This window comes from Aethalodelphis obliquidens, unplaced genomic scaffold, assembly GCF_003676395.1.
Source record: "Aethalodelphis obliquidens isolate GAN/ISIS:26980383/991018 unplaced genomic scaffold, ASM367639v1 scaffold57, whole genome shotgun sequence".
In the NCBI taxonomy this organism is placed as follows: Eukaryota; Metazoa; Chordata; class Mammalia; order Artiodactyla; family Delphinidae; genus Aethalodelphis; species Aethalodelphis obliquidens.
The window spans coordinates 4,156,332-4,180,839 of record NW_020838001.1 but is presented as its reverse complement, the minus strand read 5'-3'; the positions used below and the strand labels follow the sequence as shown (position 1 = coordinate 4,180,839).

Here is a 24,508-nt window from a genome sequence, read left to right as displayed (position 1 = left end):
AAATACAGAGCCTAGAGAGCACCATGACAAAAGGGCTTCCGGCTCTTGTTGTGGGAAGCTAGTGAGTGGAAGGAAACATGAAGGAGGCTTATGGGGCACCAGGGTCTGCTTCTTGCTCTAAATGCTGATTAAACAAATATACTCTATTTGAGAAAATCCGCTGAACTGTACACCTATGATTTGATTATTTTTTTCAGTATATATACTGAAAAAAAATTTTAGGATGGAGGGGAGGAGGGAAAAATTTTTTTTTATAATGAGGAAAAGGAAAAAGTCACCAGACCCAGGTAATTCTATAGGAGAATTCTGCTAAACCTTTAAAGGTCAAATAATTCCAATACTACTTAAAATTATTCCAGCATATAATGAAAGGAAACTTTCAAAAGTATTTTTATGAAGTATAACACTGACTCTGAAACATGCCAAACATTGCATCCAAAAATAAAATTACAGACCAATCTCATTTATGAATATCAATCATAAAATCTTAAAATATAAGCAAGCAGAATCCAATATTAGTTTAAAAAAATGAAACATCACATCTAGGTAAGAGTTATTCTGTGAATTCAAACCTGGTTCAATATTGGCAACATAGTAAGATTTGCCAAATTTAACACCCATTTATATTTTTTAAAATCCAATAAAATAGTGATTAATGGATGCTCCCTTAATATAAGTCTATGTAGCATATATTATATAAATGTTATATATATAAATTATATATGTATGATACATATATAAAATATATTTTTCTACAGAACACAACATTTTACTTAATGAGGAATATCTAAAAGCTTCTCCACCAATGTCAGGAACAAGAATCAAAAAAGACAAGGATGCCTCACATTGCCATTCTATATTTATCATTTTATCGAAAATATAAGCCAATTCAATTAGACAAAAGAAAGCAATCAGAGGTCTGAGAGTCGGAAAGAAAGAAGTAAAACTATTCTTTATTGCAAATGATATAATTAAATACCATAAGTCCCCCCCAAAAAAATTCACAGAAAAACAGTTACTAAAAAATGAGAATTTAGAAAAGAATAGGTTTATAAGATCAACGTACGAAAATCCATAGCCTTTTAATAACTGATTTTCTTTCTGGATGTTCTATCCAACAGCTGACTTGAACAACACAATAGACCACATAGACACAAAGACCTAACAGATATATACTACTGAATAAACCTTATCCTCAAATGCACATGAAATATTCTCTAGGATAAATCATGTATTAGGTCACAAAACAAATCTTAACAAATTTAAGAAGATCAAAATCATTCCAAGTATCTTTCCCATCTAACATGGAATGAAACTAGAAATCAAAACACTAAGAAAATGAGAAAATTCACAAACATGTGGAAAGTAAATAACACATTTTTGAACGATTATTAGGTCAAAGAGGAAATTTTTAAAGAAGGAAATTTTAAAAGTATTTTGAGGGCTTCCCTGGTGGCACAGTGGTTAAGAATCCACCTGCCAATGCAGGGGACACAGGTTCGAGCCCTGGTCCGGGAAGATCCCACATTCTGTGGAGCAACTAAGCCCGTGCGCCACAACTACCGAGCCTGCGCTCTAGAGCCCGCAAGCCACAACTACTGAAGCCCACACGCTTAGAGTCCATGCTCCGCAACAAGAGAAGCCACCGCAATGAGAAACCCGCACACCACAACGAAGAGTAGCCCCCACTTGCTGCAACTAGAGAAAGCCCGCACGCAGCAACAAAGACCCAAACTCAGCCAAAAATAAATAAATAAATTTATTTTAAAAAAGTTTTTTGAGGGCTTCCCTGGTGGCGCAGTGGTTGAGAGTCCGCCTGCCGATGCAGGGGACACGGGTTCGTGCCCCGGTTCGGGAAGATCCCACATGCCATGGAGCGGCTGGGCCCGTGAGCCATGGCCACTGAGCCTGCGCGTCCGGAGCCTGTGCTCCGCAATGGGAGAGGCCACAACAGTGAGAGGCCCGCGTAATGCAAAAAAAAAAAAAAAGTTTTTTGAGATAAACAAAATTGAAACTATAACATGCCAAAACTTATGGGATGCAGCAAAAGCAGCACTAAGAGGGATGTTTACAGTGATAAACTCCTACATTAAAAAAGAGGAAAGACCTCAAATAAACAATATAACTTTACATCTCAAAAAACTAGAAAAAGAAGAACAAACTAAACCGAAAGCTAGTGAAAGGAAAGAGATAATAAAGATTAGCGCAGAAGTAAATCAAATAGAGAACAGGAAAATCAATAGGAAAAAAAACAGGAGTTGGTTTTATGAAAATATAAACAAAACCAACAAACCCTTAGCTAGGCTGGCAGAAAAAAAGAAGACTCAAATTTTACAAATTAGAAATGAAAGAAGAGCCATTATGACAGATGCCTCATAAATAAAAAAGATCATAATGGGTAACTTTTACCAAACATTCATAGAAGAATTTATACCAATTCTTCTTAAACTCTTCCAAAATAATAGAAGAGGGAGTGCTTCCAAACTCATTTTATGAGGTAGGCATCACCCTAATACCAAAGCCAGACAAAGATAAGAAAAGAAAGCCACAGGCCAATATCCCTGATGAACACAGATGCAAAAATCCTCAATAAAATACTAACAAACCAAATTTAATAACACATTAAAAAGTTCATATACCATGAACCAGTGGGATTTATCCCTGGGATGCAAAGATAGTTCTACATGTGCAAATCAATCAATGTGATACACCATATTAACAGAATGAAGGGTTAAAATCACATGATCATCTCAATCAATGCAGAAAAACATTTGACAAAGTTTAACATCCATTCGTGATAAAAACTCTCAACAAAATCAGTGTAGAAGAAACTTAACACAATAAGGCCACATATGAAAAGCCTACTTCTAACACAATAATCAATGGGGAAAAACTGAAAGCTTTTCCTCTAAGATTCAGTACAAAGCAAACATGCCCACTCTCATCTGTTGTTCAGCATAGTACTAGAAGTTGCAGCTAGAGCAATTAGACAAGAAAAAGAAATAAAAGGCATCTAAATTGGAAAGGAAGTAGTAAAATTAGTTCTCTTTGCAGATGACATGATCATATATGTAGAAAACTCTCAAGACTCAACAACAACCAAAAAACCTGTTAGAATTAGTAAATGAATTCAGTAAAGTTGCAGGATAAAAAAAATCTACAAAAATGAGTCACAATTGTATACAGAAAACAAATTATCCTAAAAGGAAGTTGAGAAAACAGTTCCATCACAAAAGCAAGAAAAATAATAAAATACTTAGAAATAAACTTAACCAAAGAGGTGAAAGACTGGTACACTAAAAATGATAAAACACTGATGAAGGAAATTAAAGAAAACATAGGAGAATGGAAAGACATCCTATGTTCATGGATTGGAAGAATATTGTTAAAATGTCTATTCTACCCAAAATGATCGATAGATTCCATGCAATCTCTATCAAAATCCCAAAGGCACTGTTTACAGAAATAGAAAAAAAAATCCTAAAATTAGCATGGAACAACAAAAGATACCAAATAGCCAAAACAATCTTGAACAAGAACAACAAAGCTGGGGGCAACACACGTTCTTATTTAAAAATACATTACAAAGCTACAGTAATCAAAACAGTATGGTACTGGCATAAAAATGGACATAAGGAAAAATGGAACAGAATAGAGAGCCCACAAATAAATCCATACACCTATGGTCAACTATTGACAAGATTACCAATGAGGAAAGGATAGTCTCTTGATTAAATGGTATACGGAAAACTGGATATGCACAAGCAGAAGAATGAATCACTTCACTGTACACCTGAAACTAACACATTGCAAATTAACTAAAATATTAAAAAAATGAATTTATTTTATTTATTTTTGGCTGCATTGGGTCTCCGTTGCTGTGCGTGGGCTTTCTCTAGTTGCGGCGAGCGGGGGCTACTCTTTGTTGTGGTGTGTGGACTTCTCATGTGGTGGCTTCTCTTGCTGCGGAGCACTGGCTCTATGCACACAGGCTCCAGTAGTTGTGGCTCGTGGGCTCTAGAGCACAGGCTCAGTAGTTGTGGTGCACGGGCTTAGCTGCTCCGCAGCATGTGGGATCTTCCCAGACCAGGGCTCAAACCTGTGTCCCCTGCTATGGCAGGTGGCTTCTTAACCACTGAGTCACCAGGGAAGCCCCCTATACTTCAATTTTTAAAGAATGGCTAAAAAAAAAGAAAAAAATAAACTCAAAATGGATTAAATTGGGCTTCTCTGGTGGCACAGTGGTTGAGAGTCCGCCTGCCGATGCAGGGGATACGGGTTCGTGCCCCGGTCCGGGAAGATCCCACATGCCGCGGAGCGGCTAGGCCCGTGAGCCATGGCTGCTGAGTCTGCGCATCCGGAGCCTGTGCTCCACAACGGGAGAGGCCACAACAGTGAGAGGCCCACGTACCACAAAAAAAAAAAAAAAAAAAGGATTAAATAAAGACCTGAAGTCATAAAACTAAAATAAGAAAACATAGGAAAAAAGCTTTTGGACATTGGTCTGGGTGATGATTTTTTGGATATGACACTGAAAGCACAGGCAACAAAGGTAAAAATAGACAAGTAGGATTGCATTAAACCAAAAAGCTTCAGCACAGTAACGGAAACAAACAACAGAGTGAAAAGGCAATGTATGGAATAGAAGAATATCTGTGCAAACCATGTATCTGATAAGGGGTTAATATCCAAAATATGTAAGGAACTCACACAACTCAAGAGCAAAAAATGTAAAAAACCTGATGATAAAATAGGCAAAGGACATGAATAGATATTTCTCAAAAGAAGACATACAAATGGCCAACAGGTATATAAAAAGGCACTCTACCATTAATCATCAGGGAAATGCAAATCAAAACTACAATGAGATATTGCCTCACACCTGTTATAATGGCTATTATCAAAAAGGCAAAATATAAGTGTTGGTGAGGATGTGGAGAATAGGGAACCCTTGTACATTATTGGTGGGATGTAAGTTAGTGCAGCCATTATGGAAAACAGTATGGAGGTTCTTCAAAAAATTAAATATAGAGATACCATATGATCCAGCAATCCTACTTCTGGGTATCTGCCAAAGGAAATGCAATCAGCATCTCAAGCATCCCTCCTCTCCTGTTCATTGCAGCGTCAGTCACAAATGCCAAGATATGCAAACTGCCTAAATCTGTCTATGGACAGAGGCATAAAGAAAATACTGTATATACAATGGAATATTATTCAGCCTTAAAAAAAGGAGTAAATCCTGTCGTTTACAATAATATGAATGAACCTGGATGACATTATGCTAAGTGAAATAAGCCAGACACAGAAAGACAAGTATTGTGTGATGTCCCTTATATGTGGAATCTAACAGAGTCAAACTCATAGAAGTGGAGAGTTAGGACAGTGGTTACCAGGGGCTGGGGTGATGGGGGGCCGGGGGGGAGGGGGAGGGGATATTGTTCAGGAGGTAAAGTTTCAGTTACGCAAATGAATAAGTTCTGGGGATCTGATGTACACAATGTGACTTTTGTTAATACTGTGTTGTATGCTTGAAATTTGCTAGGAGAGTAGATCTTAAGTGTTCTCACTACAAAGAAAAAAAAAGAAAAAGAAAATGCTATCTATGTGAAGCGATGGATATGTTCATGAGGGTAATGTGGTGATATATCAAAACATCAACCTGTACTACTTAAATATATACATTTTCCGTTGTCGATTATACCTCAATAAAGATGGGGGAAATCAGCATGTGAAAGGTAGAACAATAAAGTTTTTAGGAGAAAGCGTAGAAAACTACTGCTTGGATATGGCCCACATGTCGTATTTGTGTTGTTTTTTTAAAAATTAATTAAATTTGGCTGCACTGCATCTTAGTTGCGGCATGTGGGATCTAGTTCCCTGACCAAGGATCGAACCTGGGCCCCCTGCATTGGGAGCACAGAATCCTAGCCACTGGACCACCAGGGAAGTCCCTTGTAGTTGGTTTATATGACTCTTTTTTTAAAAAAATATTTATTTATTTATTTTTGGCTGTGTTGGGTCTTTATTGCTGCGTGTGGGCTTTCTTTAATTGCGGTGAGCGGGGGCTACTCTTTGTTGTGGTGGGCGGCTTCTCACTGCGGTGGCTTCTCCTGTTGTGAAGCACGGGCTCCAGGTACACAGGCTTCAGTAGTTGTGGCTCTCAGGCTCTAGAGCGCAGGATCAGTAGTTGTGGTGCACGGGCTCAGCTGCTCCGTGGCATGCGGGATCTTCCCGGACCAGGGCTCGAACCTGTGTCCCCTGCATTGGCAGGCGGATTCTTAACCACTGCGCCACCAGGGAAGCCCCTATATGACTCTTAAATCTTGTTTAATTTGTAGGTTTCTCCCTCTCTTTTTTCTTTTACATTTTACAATTTAGCTGTTGAAGGAAAACGGTTATTGTCCTCTACAGTTTTCCATAGTTTAGATTTTGCTGATTGCATCCCATAGTATAGACCTATTTGGAATTCTTATTTGAACAAACCAACTACTTTTTAAAATTATGAAAAAAATTAAAAAATGAAATTGTCAGGAAAATCTGAACAATGGGTATTTGACAATATTTTAAAAATTGGTGTCAATTTTTTAGTACGTGGCAGGGGAATTATAGTGATAATTTTTACGGAATTCTAGTATTTTAGGTGTACCCACTGAAACAAAGTAATATGAGGTTCCAAAAGAATCCAGTGGGGTGGGAGTGGGAGCAGTGGTAATTCCTTAACAACAGGCTCTGGTAATTCCTTAACAACAGGCTCTCCTGCCCGAAGGTGGCAGAGAGAAGGAAGGCTTGATTTGTAGTATTTGCCAATTTCCATGATGTAAATACTCCCATCACAGTTGGTTGCAAACTCCCAGCAGTGTGTCACTGAACATGGAATTGGGAAGAAAATCAGGTCTTGGCAGGCAGAGCAAGCCAGTTCCAGGACAACATTGAGAGGCGGCAGAGGCGAAACAAGATTGGCTGTGAGTTGATACTGGTTGAACCTGGAGGATGAGTCCATGGGGGTTCATTATACTATCCTAATTTTTTTAATTGAGATGTAATTGACATATAACATTGTATTCGCTTTAGGTGTACAACATAATGATTTGATTCATGTATATACTACAAAATGATTACCACAATAAGTTAACATCCATTGCCACAGTTACAAAATTTTTTTTCTTGCGATGAGAACTTTTAAGATCTGCTCTCTCAGCAACTTTCAAATAGACAATACTGTCTTATTAAGTATAGTCACCATGCTGTACATGACACCCATCTAATTTTGAATATGCTAATTTTGTAACAGAAATTTTAGAACAAGGAAAAAAAAATCCTAATTCTCAAGATTAAATTTTTAAAAACTTCCAGTGTTACGAGTGTCCACTGCAAAGAATGATGAACAAGAATTACATGTAGGGACTTTCCTGGTGGTCCAGTGGTTAAGAATCTGCCTTCCAATGCAGGGGATACAGGTTCAATCCCTGGTCCGGGAGCTAAGATCCCACACGCCCGTGGGACAACTAAGCCCACGCCACAAGGAAAGATCGGATGCCACAACTAAAACCCGATACAGCCAAATATATAAATAAATAAATATCCTTTTAAAAAAAGAACTAGATGTAATCACATCAGTGGTCCACGAGAGACGTGCCAAAGTAAATTAATGACAAAAGGAAGAGCTATAATGTTGAGTGCCTACTACCTGCTTGACCTGGTTTAGTGCTTTACAAGGAATAACTCGAGGGGCTACTATTATCTGTGTTTTACAGGAACTCAAGGAGTAGAAAGCTGAACAACTTGCTTGGTCTACGATCACACGGCCGTAAGTGGCAGAGCTGGGATTCAAATCCAGATAATGGGACTCGAGAGCCTGCAATTTTAAACTCTGACCCAAGACTCTTGCTTCAAAAAAAAACGCCCAAAATTGTCATATTGGAAATAAACTCAGGGATGTTGCTGAATGATAGACAATCCGCCATCTAGGAAACGCTTTCCCCATCACTGATTCGCCCAATGCCTCCAGTAGACCAGTGCGGGACCTGCTGATGGCGACCAGGCAGACTGGCCCCTGTTCCCATGGAGTACTTCTCTACCGAGAGGCAAAGTGCATTTCCAAAATGGGGATTTCGTTGACACAGGGCTCAATGGGACCGGGGCAGGGGCATTGCTCATATAAATTCCTGGGTTCGTTTTTTATCGCCATGCTGTTCTGGTAGTTTCTCTGCATAAATCTGTTGAGAGTAACTTTCTCTCTTTGTCACAGCACAGACTATTTTATCCACTCAGCAGATGTTTATTGAACACTTACTATCCCCCAAACGCTGTGCTGGGCTCCAGAGTGACAGGAGTGAACAGAGGGAAAGCTCTGTCATTCTAGAGAGTGAGACAGTAATGGTAACCTAATAATCGAGGTGAGCCAGAGGGTCACAAGGTCTATGTAAAGTGACAGGATGTGATGCACTGGTGGAGTTGCTTAGAAAGATGTGGTCGGGGAAGGCTTCTTGGAGGAGGTGACACTGGAACCGAGACCTGAAGGGTAAGAAGAGTGTGAGGGTCTGAGGAAGGAGCTCGAGCCGCTGGGCACACCCCCAAGGAAGGCTGAGTGCCTTCCATGTCTTTCAAGCACACATTTTGAGACACAAATGCGCTTTTGTAATGAGGGTCTTTGGGGACTTACTATGGCCTTGCATCCCAGATTCCTTCCTTTCCTAAGTGAGGTTCTACAGAAATACACACGAAGAGCTGAGATTCTGGCCGAGAGGAGGTCGGACTTGGGGTTGGGGTTAGGAAGAGAGTGAAAGATGGAGAGAATCACATATCAGAATCTGGAATCAATGGCCTCACCACAGTGCCCAGAAGAGCACCTGGCACGAAGTCATGAGTTTGGGGATGAAACCCCTGGAGAGACAGGAGGGCGTTTGCATCCATTTTCTCTTGAAATCGACGAGCTCATCAATATGGCTCCTCCAATAATAGGAAGGTGAGTGTAGGACCCCCCTGACCCCACCTACCAATACTGTTCCTCCACTTTGCTGCTTCAGAGATGAAGTTCAGGTCTGAGAATAATTGAGATCAGCTGCTAGAAATGAGGATCCGTGGACCAGTAACAAGAATTGGTTCTGCTCTTTTTCCAAGAGGAGAGAAATAGCTAACGAAAAAATGTACTGTGACCCTGTTCCCCAAGGTCGGGGTACCTCGAAGGAAAGACAGTCTCTATTGAGTTGGGTTTCAGGGAACAAGGTCTTTGAGGAATGGAAAACCACACAGAGGGTTGGGATTACTGAACAGCCCCCGAAGCAAAGGTTAAGAATGCTTTTGTGTATGCTCATCATTTATTCCCTGATCATCTGGCATTTGCTTTAGAATTTTATAGATTGGCAAACTGGGGATACCGTAGTAACTGATCAGCGGGGGCATTCTAAATTATGTTCTTGGGGTTTTATGATGTATTAGTGTTTAGCAAACATCTGAAGACCCATTTTAAATCCCATTGCATTTCGTAAATCTTTAGTTATTCAATATTTCTCCCTCTTTCTTTCTTTCCCAATTATCAAGTAGCCTCTGGTGGCAGAGTCCACAATGACAACATTTTTCTGATGGCTCTCAAGACTGTAATGTCTTAGATTCCTTAGGTTTGATGAACCCTTTATGTAGTTTCATTCGTGTGATTTGACGCTACGTTTTTTCTCTTAATTTCAAACCAAAACCTCTTTTAGTATCAGATCGCAAATAGAATGGCCACTAAAAAGCTGTAGGTCAGAAAAACAGGGGATCCTAAAGAAAAAAACGGTAAAAAGGTGAGGGAGAAATCAGACTGGTTTTAAGGAAAAATTCAAATTTTCTAGCCTTCTCAGAAAAACAGAATTATTGTCACGGAAACAGCTAGAATCATTCTTATTTGTCTCTAGGAACCAGAATCAAAGGAAGAAATGAATACATTTCACAAAAGCGAAGCGGCCTTTCCTTAATTAGTAACTGGAAAATCTAAAAATCAGCAGGTAAGCCAGGTTAAATTCAAGCGACAGCACATGCTAGCAAAGCATTCAACCTTTACCCATAAAATTGTAGCTCATTGTACAATCAGTTGACAAATTACCCCACAAAGAGTTCCATAACTGCTTCTATCCACAACTATAAACATTTCCATTATCACCATATAGAGGTTCAAATATTCTTATAACAGTTTCAGCAATTAATTGAAGTCATAATAGTAGCTTATCATCTGTCTTAAGGCTTTTACTTCTATTGAGTAGTAATAGTAGCTGAGACACCATGAGGTCCCTGCTGTGTGCCTGCAACAAGTTCAATCAATGAAGGTTCAATCCTCGATGAAACCTGTCGTGTGCTCAAAGTAAAACTGTCTTACCTGTGTTTACCAAAGGGGAAACGTGGGCGGCGGGTGGGTGGGGAGACGTAAATTAGGAGCTTGGGATTAACATACACACACACTATTATATATAAAATAGACAACTAACAAGGACCTACTGTATAGCACAGGGAACTCTACTCAATATTCTGCAATAACCTATATGGGTAAAGAATCTGAAAAAGAATGAATATATGTCTAACGGAATCACTTTGCTGTACACTTGCAACTAACACAACATTGTAAATCAACTATACTCCAATAAAATTAAACAAACAAAAAAACCGAAACAAAGTAAAACTGTCTTCTATTTCTTTCTCTGTAAAAAAGGATTTGTTGGGCTTCCCTGGTGGCACAGTGGTTGAGAGCCCGCCTGCCGTTGCAGGGGACACGGGGTCGTGCCCCGGTCTGGGAAGATCCCACATGCCACGGATTGGCTGGGCCCGTGAGCCATGGCCGCTGAGCCTGCGCGTCCGGAGCCTGTGCTCCGCAACGGGAGAGGCCACGACAGTGAGAGGCCCGCGTACCGCAAAAAAAAAAAAAAAAAAAAAGGATTTGTTTTACACCTATGTACCGCAAATAAAAATTTAACTGATGTCACTTTTTGTTTTTTCAGTTAGTAGTTTTAAATTCAGACATACAATTAACTCATACTCACATCTGATCAAGAGCTTTTCCAGGTACAACTTAGTGTGTCTTCTGAAACTCTAACCTTCACTGTAAGAGTTTAAATTCAAATGAGTCTTGAGAGCTAGTCTCTGCCCTTGTCCTCAAAATAAGCAATTATGACAGATTTTGCTTTGGGTTTGTCAAAGCTCGTTCCACCAGTTGACAGGATTTAGAGGAACGTTGTCATGTTGGGCTTGGTTCTGGCTCACTCGGTTCTTCCCCAAAATGATACGGATCCTTTGCCTCCTGACCCTGGTGCTTGATGTATTTTACAAAGTGAGAGATGAACTGAATCATAGCAAACAGGATTCAGACCAGAGCAAGATGGGTTTAGGGACAGAATGCAAAGATGAGTATCACAAAATTGGTCAATATGATTCCCACTTAACAGGTCAAAAGAGAAGATACCTTCAGTAGCTCGTTGGGGACTGAAAAGGCATTTGAGAGCATTGGGTCCCTTCCTGGTTGCTTTGTTTGCTTGCTTGTTTGTTTGTTTGTTTTTTAAGGCTTTGGAAGACTAGTAATAAAAGGACACTTCCTTAATATCATTGTTTGTGAGAATGGATCCAACAGCTAGCAATACTCTTAACATTCTTGAAGCCGGGAACAACAAAACAATCTACTCTCATCACTGTTATTTAATTTTGCTCTGAAAGGTTGCACTTCTAGTACAATTAGACAAAATAATAATAATAATTGGAATTAAAAGCACAAGAAGGTAGAAAGTAATATTGTCATTATGTGTGGATGACATGATTGTATAACTTAAGAAAATCTCAAAGAAAACTTACTAAGTGCAGTATAATATAAAATTAACACGAGCACTGGGCACTGATTTAATACTCACCTACTATATACCAGTAAAAGCTAGCATCAATGGAGTAGTCACCACGGGCCAGGCACTGTTTAGTACTTTGCTACTCATAAACTATACAACTATAACCATAAAATTTTATACTAACTGAGTGCTGATTATGGGCTAGGCCTTGTCAAAATACTTCAATACTTTTAACAATTGTAAGAGGCTTTAAATCCTATTTGTGTCATAAGATACTTAGATTATTAACAATATATTACTAGGTATACTTATATAATATAGTTTACATTATAATCACACCTATAGGTGAATTTTACATATTAGATATTATTACATATTAAATTATATATAATTTATATTGTACATTATAAATTTTATTTTATTACAGATTATTAGTAATGGTTATTTTTTATATTACTACATACTGATATAACTTTTCACATTATAATTACACATGTATAAGGTGATATATTACCAGTTATATATAATTTATTATACCACAATATTTTATGATATAGATTAATATCTATTGACATGTTACATTGCTACATATCTATATATTTTATATCATAATTACATGTGTATGATGGGGCATAATATCACACATTAAATTACGTGAACTAAATTACATTATACTACATTACATTATGTTTTAATGCCACCATCTATGGAGAATGAAACAGGCACAGGGAGGTGTGGCCTGGCTGAGGTTATGAGGCTCCTGGAGCTCCCATCCCACTCTGGTTCCAGAATCCCTGCTCTTTTATTTCTGGCCCCACTGCACGGTGTGCAGGATCTTAGTTCCCCGACCAGGGATCGAACCTGTGCCCCCTGCAGAGGAAGCTCCCAGTCCTAACAACTGGGCCAGGGAGGTCCCCAGAATCCCTGCTCTTAACCTCGCCTCTCCACCCTCTCTGGAACCGGCGGAGCTCTCCGTCGGCTGTGGGAAGCTTTGCCTGCTCTGCCCCCTCCGCGCCTTGAAAAAAGCAAGTGTGTTGTTTTCAACACTGCTGACGGCCAAAAGCTCCATAAGCGTGTCTGTGTGTGTCTGTGTGTGATTTAAAAAGTCCAAATGGTCCCATTCTCCCAGCTACAGGGGACTGAAGGAGGGAGGAACAGGTGGAGACGCAGGGCACCTGCGGGCACAGAAAGGGGAGGTGATGCCATCAGATTTCTTCCCTCAGGGCTGTGAGGAAGGAACCACACTGAAGCAGCCACCGGCTGATAGATGCTGCAGAGCAAGCATTACAGGGGACCCAGGTAGGGGCAGCTGGACCACTGTGGAGCTGAAATCGTAACCAGGAGCCCGTTGGAGGAGCCAGATGGCCGAGCTAGTAGAACGGAGCTGATAGGCAGGTAAGCAGAGGAGCCGTGAGGAGAGAGCAGAGGACCTCCAGCAGGAAGGGCGAGCAAGCAGCTTCCTGGTTCTCACCCGCCTCCCAGGTCCCGTGCCTCTGTGGTCGGCCTCACTCCTTACCTGGATTCCCCTCGGCCACCACTCAATTTCCCCGACGCCCGACACACACACACACACACACACACACACACTTTGATTACTTTGAGGGAGTCTCCATTTCTTGCAACAATTAGACCCACCCTAAACCCACTCGATGGACTAGGTACAGAATAAATACACTCCGAGCCTACAGCATATATACTAACAAAAACCTCTTACAAAGTAAAACTAGAAAAAGACACCAGTCACAACAGCAAGAAAAATTATAAACTACTTAAGAATAAACGTAACAAGTGCAGGATTTTATTAGATAAAGACTAAGTTGGAACTTCCCTGGTGGCGCAGTGGCTAAGAATCCGCCTGCCAAGGAAGGGGACAAAGGTTCGAGCCCTGGTCCGGGAAGATCCCACATGCCACAGAGCAACTAAGCCTGTGTGCCACAACTACTGAGCCTGCCCTCTGGAGCCGCCAAGCCTCAACTACTGAGCCTGTGAGCCACAACTACTGAAGCCCACACACCTACAGCCCGTGCTCCACAACAAGAGAAGCCACCGCAATGAGAAGCCCACGCACCGCAACGAAGAGTAGCCCCGGCTCACCGCAACTAGAGAAAGCCTGCGTGCAGCAATGAAGACCCAACGCAGCCAAAAATAAATAAAGTAAAAAAACCCAAACAAACAAAGTTTACTGAAATACAGAAAGGAAAATTAGAATAAATGAAAAAAAAATCTCTCCTTGGCTAGGAGGACTCCACCTTTAAAGACGACAATTCTCTCTAAACCAACCTCTAAACGTAATGCAACCTCAGAGTACCGGTTTTTTATTTTTATTTTTTATTTTTTTGGCCGCACCAGACAGCTTGTGGGATCTTAGTTCCCCAACCAGGGATCGAACCCATGCCCCCTGCAGTGGAAGGGCAGAGTCCTAACCACTGGGCAACCAGGGAATTCCCTCCCCTGATTTTTTGAAAGCTGCAAAATTACGCTATAGTTCATCTGGGAGAATGAATCATATAAAAGAAAAGCAGATGAAATTCTGAAAATGGAGGTTGTGGACAGACTTGCTTGACTAGCTATAAAACACATTCTAAATATTATAAACATGTTATAAACAGAGCATTGGAACAAAAGCTATAAAACACATTCTAAATATTATAAATATGTTATAAACAGAGCATTGGAACGAAACGGGAAATCCAGAAAAGAGGCCCAAGAGTATGGAAATCTAATATATGATCCAAGTGGCATTTGATTGTATTGATCAAGATTCATTTGGTTACATGTAACAGAAACTCAATGTGAAATAGCTTAAGCAAAAGGGGGGTTGAATGGAGATTCATAACACTCTAGAAAGATCAAGGGTGGATATCTGCATCATGGATTTATTCTCCCAGGGTTTTTTTTTCTCATATAGTGACAACCCTGTCCCATGCCCCAGCTCTTCCAACTTCACCATCAAAAATGGACTGAGAAACAAGCAACGGGCCAAGCAGTGTACCCTTTGGCGTGCTTCCGTTTGTATAAAAAGGCTGCATGCGTGTGTGGTGTTGGGGGAAGCACATATATTTGTTTGCATATGTTTAACCCACCCCGGCAGGATACGTGGTAAACAGGTATTATTGGATGCCTCTAGGGAGGAGGTACAAGGCGAGAATCTTTTTCCCCTTACTGGACCTCAGGAAAAGAGTTAACGATGGTCCCCAGGTTGCAGCCAGGCCATCACTAGTCTGTGCAAGGTGCCTCTTGTTTTATCGATCTACTTATTCCCTTTTAGCTGCAATTCCCTTCCCACCATTGACAGCAATTCCAGTATGTTTGATGTGTATCCTTTTGTGTGTATGTGTCCTTGGGAAAATGTGTAGATTGTTCCGGGCACATTTTTACCTATTCTTTTCTTTTTTTTTTTTGGCTGCACCGCACAGCAATGTGGGATCTCAGTTCCCCAACCAGGGATCCAACCTACACCCCCTGCAGTGGACGCGCAGAGTCTTAACCACTGGACTGCCAGGAAGTCCCTGGGGCACATTTTTAAAAAATTAAAACAAGTTTATATATTAAAACAGTACAATCACAGAAAAAGACATATCAGATGTCATTACCTATTTTGAATTTGCATGTGAATTTAATATTGAACACGTTTCTTTTTTTTCTTAAAAAATTTATTTTATTATTTTATTTTATTTATTTATTGCTTCTGGATGCGTTGGGTCTTCGTTGCTGCACGCGGGCTTTTCTCTGGTTGCAGTGATCGGGGGCTACTCTTTGTTGCGGTTTGTGGGCTTCTCATTCTGGTGGCGTCTCTTGTTGTGGAGCACGGGCTCTAGGCGCACAGGCTTCAGTAGTTGTGGCATGTGGGCTCAGTAGTTGTGGCACACGGGCTTAGATGCTCCGTGGCATGCGGGATCTTCCCGGACCAGGGATCGAACCTATGTCTCCTGCACTGGCAGGTGGATTCTCAACTACTGCACCACCAGGGAAGCCCTGAACATGTTTCTTCTTAACATACAGATATGATTTCAATATTTTGAAGAGATCACATGCATTTAATCAGTATTTGTATTTGTCCAGTGAGTTTATAACTTTGGATTTGACAAATGTGATAACTCCAAGAATAAGTGAAAAAATGTATGCCAACAACAAGCGAAATGATGTATTTAAGATTAAATATGTGTGAGTTACTGTGCTGGGTACTTTTATGGTATCTCATTAGTCCCTAAATAATTAGATGATCAACCAGCACCAACAAATTTGGATTCAGATTAACCACCAAACTAAACACAGACACATACCAGACTTCACCCACCACTCATTAGACCTTCAAATTTTACTTTCAACCCTCTCTTATTGCTCTTTTATCCTCCTTCGGGGATTACAGTATACTGTGCACCAGTTTCCAATAATCCCAGTGAGCTCTGCTTGCCTACCTTCAGGCATTCAATTTTTAAAAACAGATTTGGACAGATTTTTAATTTTTAGGATTTTTTTGAAGTATAGTTAATACACAGTGTTGTGTTAGTATCAGATGTACTGAAAAGTGATTCAGTTATACATGTGTGTGTATATATATATATATATATATATATATAAATTTTCAGATTCTTCTCCCTTGTAGGTTATTACAAAATATCAAGTATCATTCCCTTCAGTCATTCAATTTTGTTCATCAGAGAAGCAAGTTGGTTGCTCTGCTGAGAAGCAGCAGTTACAATATTTAAATTCCATTTTTCATATTTATCTCCAGGAATCTTCAACAGAACTTTCACCACATCAAACCAAGAATAGTTTATCAAATATTTTTGCAGCAAGAGCTTTTCAGAACTGCCCTCTCTGAATTCTGTATCCACAACTGCCCTTGACATGTTTTTTAAAATATTTATTTATTTATTTATGGCTGCGTTGGGTCTTAGTTGCAGCACACAGTGTCTTTCGTTGCAGCGTGCGGGATCTTCGATGTGGCATATGGGCTTCTCTCTAGTTGTGACACGTGGGCTCCAGAGCGCACGGGCTGTCTAGTGGTGTGTGGGCTCAGTAGCTGCAGCGCAGGCTTCTCTTTAGTTGTGGTGCACAGGCTCAGTAGTTGTGGCACACGGGCTTAGTTGCCCCTCAGCATGTGGGATCTTAGTTCCCTGACCAGGGATCGAACTCGCATCCCCTGCATTGGAAGGCAGATTCTTAACCATTGGACCACCAGGGAAGTCCCTGCCTTTGACATATTGATATAAGGATGTGACAATCATTCTTGCTTCTGACCCCACTCAGCAACATGGGGTACATTATTTTTAATTGATATAAATGGTGTGATGGTATAGACCTCCTTCAGTATTTTTTCCCATCCAGCAATTTTTAAGATTCATTTTATTGAAGTACAGTTGATTTACAATGTTGTGTGAATTTCTGCTGTATACCAAAGTGATCCAGTTATATATATAGATAGATAGGTAGATAGATAGATAGATAGATAGATATTCTCTTTCATATTCTTTTCCATTATGCTTTATCTCAGGATATTACATACAGTTCCCTGTGCTATACAGTAGGACCTTGTTGTTTATCCATTCTATATATAATAGTTTGCATCTGCTAATCTCAAACTCCCAACCCATCCCTCCCCCTTGGCAACCACAAGTCTGTTCTCTATGTCTGTGAGTCTGTTTCTGTTTCGTAGGTAGGTTCCTTTGTGTCATATTTTAGATTCCACATATAAGTGATATCATATGGTATTTGTCTTTCTCTTTCTGACTTACTTCATTTAGCATGATAATCTCTAGGTCCATCCATGTTGCTGCAAATGGCATTATTTCGTTCTTTTTAATGGCTGAGTAGTATTCCATTGTGTGTGTGTGTGTGTATATATATATATATATATATATATATACCACATCTTCTTTATCCATTCATCTGTTGATGGACATTTAGGTTGTTTCCATGTCTTGGCTATTGTGAATAGTCATCCAGCACTGTTTTTAATATCTATCCACAATGCTGTGTATGTGCCTCCTCCATGGTTTCCAATGTCTACTTGTGGCCTCTGTATCAGTCAGACAGAGTAGGTTACACTGCAGTAACAAATACTCCCCAGATTACAGACATACCTTGTTTTATTACATTTTGCTTTATTGCACTTTGCAGATACTGCTTTTTTTTTAAACAAATTGAAGGTTTGTGGCAATCCTGCCTTGTCAGATGATATTAGCATTTTTTAGCAATAAGGTATTTTAAAATTAAGGTACATATATTGTTTTTTTTAAACATAATGATATTGCACACTTAATAGACTACAATGATATTGCATACTTATAAACATACTTTCATATGCTCTGGGAAACGAAAAAAATTCATGTGACTTGCTATATTGCCACGGCTTGGAACCAAAACTGCAGCATCTGAGGTATGTCTGTATAATGGTTTAAAAAATCACTAAGGCTTATTTCTCATAGACGCTGCATGTCCACTGTAGATAAAAGAATGTAGCAAAGCACGCGCTGACTCTTGATTTCCAACTGCAAGTGACACACATCCCTCCTGCCCACATTCTGATGGCAAAAGTACTTCACATGGTCCCCCCTACCTTACATGGCAGGGAAGTTCACTCCCACCACGTGGCTGTGGAAAGAGAAAGCTGGAATATTTGTGGACAGTCTTAGTGACCACCATGGACACCCAGGCTGCCTTCAACTCCATGTTCCCCCAAACGATGGCGTGATGAACATACCTATATGCATCCCCTACAGGCCCATGTAGCCACTGCTTGGGACATACACCCAGGAGTGGGATTTCTGGGCAGTAGAGCATATATTTCATTTCACTAAGGAGTGCCTGTTCCAGTCTGAGCTATAAGCAGGCACAAAGGTGTGTATATCCTCACATCCTTCCAATGCTTGGCAATAACCACATTTTATTTATTTATTTTTAAATATTTATTTATTTATTTAGGCAGCGCCAGGTCTTCATTGCGGAATAACCACCTTTTAAAATTTTGCCAGTCCAGTAGGTATAAAGTGATAGCTGTTATTGTTCTAAATTGTAGTCTATGATTTCTAATGAGTTTAAGTATCTCTTCATATACTTATCAGCCTTTCACATGTCTTCTTCTGTAAAGTGCCTGTTCATATCTTCTTATATTTTTTCCTATTAGCGTTACTATAGTTTTCTTGTTGATTTTTATGAGTTTCTGGTAGAAATTTTTACTCTATAGTCTTTAATATCTTTTGGATGTTAAACAATATGAATGTGAATATACTCCTGATCTCCCAGAAAGTTATCTATTATTTTAATGGATTGCATCTCATCTCCTAACTCTTTGGGGGAAAAAAAAAATTAAAGAAAGGAAGATAGACTAGGCTTGAATCAGAAGCCATTCCTGGGCCAATCAAAGGTGACTGGGAAGGTGGGCCTATACAATGACAGCTTCTGTTTAAACCACAAAGCTGGAACAGAAGAAAAAGATTTCCCAGTATAAATGGGGAGTTTGCAGGGGGAGGGAGGGAGAGACAAAATCATCTATTGCTTTGTCTGTTCTGGGCAGACAAAGCAATAGATGATCCCTGGCTTAGCATTTGATGTAAAAAATAAGGTCATGTATCCATCAGGATTCTTTTGTTTGCAAGAGACAGAAACTCAACTGAAACTAAGTTTTAAAAAAGGAATGTATTATAAATAAATAAATTAATTAATTAAAAATTTTAAAAAAGGAATGTATTTTTTAAATACATTCAAGTACCTCAAAAGTCCAATGTACCTCAAAAGTCCAATGGGTAGGAGAGCTGGATCTAGGTGCCCAATAATATCAACAGGTCTCCATCTTTGTCTCTATTTCTCCAATAAGCTCTCTCTAAGGTGGGCATGGTGGCCACCAATAGCCAAACTCACATAGTACCTTAACAACTAAAGCCTAAAAAACCTGGTTCTTTCCTAACCTTTATGGTAGAAAAAAGTCCTAGGGAAGAATTCTGATTGGTCCAACCTACAAGACGTGCCCTTTTCTGAACGAATCACTGTGGCCAGAGGGATGGAGTCATCTGATTGGTCAGACACGGGTCAAGGATGGGTGGTGGATGGGCCACTTTAGACTCAATGAGAGGGTGCCCCACAGGAAAGAGGGGTGCTTGCCAGAAGGAGAGAGAAGACATGCTGGACAAGCAGAACCCAGAAATGCCAGATCCAGGCCAGATCCCTGCCTCATTCCTTACATCAAGGATGTATTCCATATGGACAAGGATATGGGATGGTGGGGGAAGAAACCACAGGAGAACAAGAATACAATATTGGTGGGCTTCCCTGGTGGCGCAGTGGTTGAGAGTCCGCCTGCTGATGCAGGGGACATGGGTTCGTGCCCCGGTCCGGGAAGATCCCACATGCCGCGGAGCGGCTGGGCCCGTGAGCCATGGCCGCTGAGCCTGCGCGTCCAGAGCCTGTGCTCCGCAACGGGAGGGGCCACAACAGTGAGAGGCCTGCGTACCGCAAAAAAAAAAAAAAAAAAAAAAAAGAATATTGGTGATTGAAAGAATTAGGGGCTCAGCAAATGCCTTTCCAACAATGACAGTAAAATCAGACACCATGACGACAAAGACTGATGCCTTCTAAACTTCCATAGCACAAAACCAACCAAACAACCAGAATCTCCACAAGCAAGATTAAGAGACTAATGACAAATTGGGGGGAAACATTTGTAACCCACACATCAAAGTACTGGGATCCCATGTGTGCCAAAGAGTTCTTAGAGACAAAGTGGACACCCCCATGGAAGTATGAGAAAATGACATGAAATAACATCTCAGAGAATGATGAGGGAAATGGAATACATGTCTGAGAGATAGGAAAAATGATAAAAGTTTTAAAAGATTGCCAACTCTGGGGAGAAAAATGAACATGCTCAGGCTTCTCCTCCAGGGCCACTCTCCAAGGGCAGATGGAGGACTGGTGTGTACACTCTGGGCCTGAGGAGTGACCAAGGGGCAGTGGTTTGTGGTTGAGGGTGTGGACAGAGCTTGGATGTGTGGCATGGGTGTCAACACACATGCATGTCCAGTCCCTTAAAGGTGGGACCAAGGCAAAGAAGAAAGAGGAGGGTGGAGACCCAGTAACCTCCATTTGTACCCTTGCATCAGGCCCCTTTGATGCTCGAGGGGTGGATAATTCAAAGCTTTTTAGAGCCAGCTTAAGGGTTAGGGACGTTATCCTAAGAGCAATGGGAGGCCTGCTGAAGGATTCTTGGTAAAGAGAATGAAATGAGTAAATCCGGGTTTTTAGAAGATCCCTCTGGCTATGATGGGGTGAATGGATTGGGGGTGAGTTAGATAGGAAGAAGGCGGAAGGGTTGGGAGGGTAAGGCCATAATTCAAAACAGAGATGATGACAATGTACATTGGAAAAGTGGAAAAAAGTGAGGAGGAAAAACAAACACGGTGATGGATAGGATATGGGGTTGGAGAGAGGAAGTTCTCAAGGGTCACGTTTTAGGCTTCTGGTGCATGTTACTGGTGGGCAGTGGTGCTGTCTACTGAGACAGGGAGCTGGACAAAGGGTCAGCTTTGGTGGAGGGTGGGGAGTGGGGAGAGGAGGTCACGGACACACTGAGTTCATTGCCTTTGAGATGCCCAAGCAGAGATGCCAAGTAGGCAACTGGATGATTAAGTCCAGAGTTCTGAGGACAGTCTGGGTTGAGGAGACACATGTGGCATTGAGACTGGATTTCATGTCATCTAAGACGCCACCGACTGGAAGCTGCACCATTATTTTAGATGCCACTAAGAAAGGAAAAAAAAGCACTGAGATTCAGCCATGACATGCCTCTGACTGAATAGTTCTGATTTCAGATAAAATGTGAAAAAATGCATCACAGAATTGATGAAATTGATTGTTAGGGTATAAGTTTGGCTTCTTTTGATGAACTGAAGTAACAGGGGCACAATAGGATAGAAGGTCACTTCTATGACATGGAGAAGACTGAGAAGGTAGGGTAGCCCCACTCCACGAGGTGTCCCAGGGCCCAGGTTGCTTCTACCTGCGTGAGGTGATGCTCTTGTCTGCAGGGGCAGCCTGGCTCATCACAACGATAGCATTCCAGCATCAGAAGGGGCCCTGGGGAGGGAGAGGCCAGGGCCCTCTCTATGAAGGCACCAGAGTGGGTATGTGTCACTTCCTCTCACTACCCAGTGGCCAGAACTTTGTCACATAGTACTCCCAGCTGTAAATAGTTCCCAGCCTCCCACAGTACTCCCAGAGAGGCTGGGAACTATTTACAACAGCCAAGACATGGAAACAACCTAAAAGTCCATTGACAGATGAATGGATAAAGAAGATGTGGTACATATATACAATGGAATATTACTCAGCCATAAAAAAGAATTAAAGAATGCCATTTGCAGCAACATGGATGCCCCTAGAGATTACCATACTAAGTAAGTCAGAAAGACAAATACCATATGATAACATTTATATGTGGAATCTAAAATATGACACAAATGAACCTGTCTATGAAACAGAAACAGACTCAGACATAGAGAACAGACTTGTGGTGACCAAGGGGGAGGGGTATAGGGGAGGGAAGGATTGGGAGTTTGGGATGAGTGGATACAAACTAGTATATATAGAATGGATTAACAACAAGGTCTTACTGTATAGCACAGGGAACTATATTCAATATCTTGTGATAAACCATAATGGAAAAGAATATGAAAAAGAATATAGGGACTTCCCTGGTGGTAAAGTGGTTAAGAATCCACCTGCAAATGCAGGGGACACAGGTTCAAGCCCTGGTCCGGGAAGATCCCACATGCCGCGGAGCAACTGAGTCCGTGCGCCACAACTGCTGAGCCTGTGCTCTAGAGCCTGTGTGCCACAACTACTGACGCTCGCGCGCCTAAAGCCCATGCTCCGCGACAAGAGAAGCCACCGCAATGAGAAGCCCGCGCACTGCAACGAAGAGTAGCCCCCGCTCGCTGCAACTAGAGAAAGCCCACGGGCAGCAACGAAGACCCGACGCAGCCAAAAATAAATACATTTATTTAAAAAAAGAATCTATATGTATAACTAAATCACTTTTCTGTACAGCAGAAATTAACACAACATTGAAAATCAACTATACTTCAATAAAATTTTTTAAAAATTAAAAGTAGAGAGAGACGCTGGGAAATGTGGCTTTAGCTTGGCAGCCTGGTGCCCAGCTAGAAGCCAGAGCTCCTAAGGAAGAGAGGATGGACGTTGGTGTCAACTGGTGGTCTCTGCCCCAGGAGTCACCTGCACGTGGGTGGTGATTGACGCTAAGGGCATGAGTGAGACCAGGTGATGGTGAAGAAAGCCGAGAGCAGGTGCTGGCGTGCCCTCACCTTTGGAGTTTCAGAGAGGATGATAATCAAGAAATAGACCGAGGAAGAAAGGTCTGGAAAGGGAAGGGGCACCAGGAGGTGTTTGTGCCAAGAAGCCAAGGGAGCCAATATCTCAAGGGAAGGGAGATGTCACCTCTGTCCAGCGCTGCTGCGGGGGAGGGATAGTGAGATGAGATTTTCTTCCAAATGACTGATTCGTAAATACTGGTAATTGAAGTCGGAGGATGGCGGTTCGTGATACTCTTCTCTCTACTTTTGAATATATTTGAACGTTTCCATACATCACAAGAAAATAAAGCAAAAAACCTATTTGATGTAGTGACGTGGAAGTCACTGGTGACTTTCACAAGAGTGGTTAAAAAGCAGAAGCCAGACGAGAGAGAAGAGGGATTTGTGCGCCGAGGCTGCGGGGGTTGTGACGGTTAACGTGGAGAGCAGAGCTTCCCACAAACGCCCGCATCAGTGACGCTGGCTCCACACACTCCTCTAGAACCTCGCCTCTGCTCATCCAGATGTGGACCCTATCCCCAAACCTGGGAATCTGGGGGCACCTGTGACTTCTTTCACCAACAGAGAACAGGGGGTTTAATACCATGGGGTCTGTGAGGCTGTGTCATTAAAAGGATACGGAAGGATACAGCTTCCCTGGTTCATATTTATTCTCTCTCTTCCTCTCTCTCTCTCTCTCTCTTTCTCTCTCTCTCTCTCTCTCTCTCGTTGTGTAACATAAAATGTACCAGTTAAAGCGTTTTAAAATGTACAGTTCAGTAGGGTTAAGTCCATACACATCATGGTGCAACCCATCTCCAGAACTGTTTTCAACTTGCAAAACTGAAACTCTGTCCACATTAAACACTAACCCCCGACTGTCCCCCCTCCCTAGCCCCTGGCAACCACCATTCTATTTTCTGTCTCTGTGAATTTAACAACTTCTGGTTCTGTTCAATACATTCATCCTTGGAATCCAGCTGCCACGCTGGGAAGAAGCCCAAAGTAGTCCATGAAGAGACCACTTTGATCCCAGCTGATAGCAATCGCCCACCTCCTCACGTGAGTAAACAAGCCTTCAGGTAACGCCAGCCCCAGGTGTTGGGATAACCAGCCAGAGCTCAGACATTGTGGGACAGAAACAAGCTATCCCCACTGCGCTCTATCTGAAGTCCTGACCCAAAGAAACCAATAATAAATGTCACTAAGTTTGGGGGTCATTTGTTATGTAGCCATAGTAACTGGGACAGTTAGTAATCCTTACAAAGTGTTTGTCTGTTAAGGAGAGAAGGAAATTGGGAGTGGGGGGGTGACCCAAGGAAGGTAGGTCAAGGAAAGTTGGTCTTTGTTTTGCTTCTTTAAGATGGAAGCAATCTGAGTGTGTTTAAGCATTGAGCG

The 24,508-nt window shown here is 41.3% G+C and overlaps 1 long non-coding RNA gene across 1 annotated transcript in view; it reads right to left on the bottom strand.

The window, feature by feature from the left end:
- Window positions 1–24,508, bottom strand: part of LOC113609527 (uncharacterized) — a 94,689-nt gene that overhangs the window by 34,757 nt on the left and 35,424 nt on the right. The window lies entirely within an intron of this gene.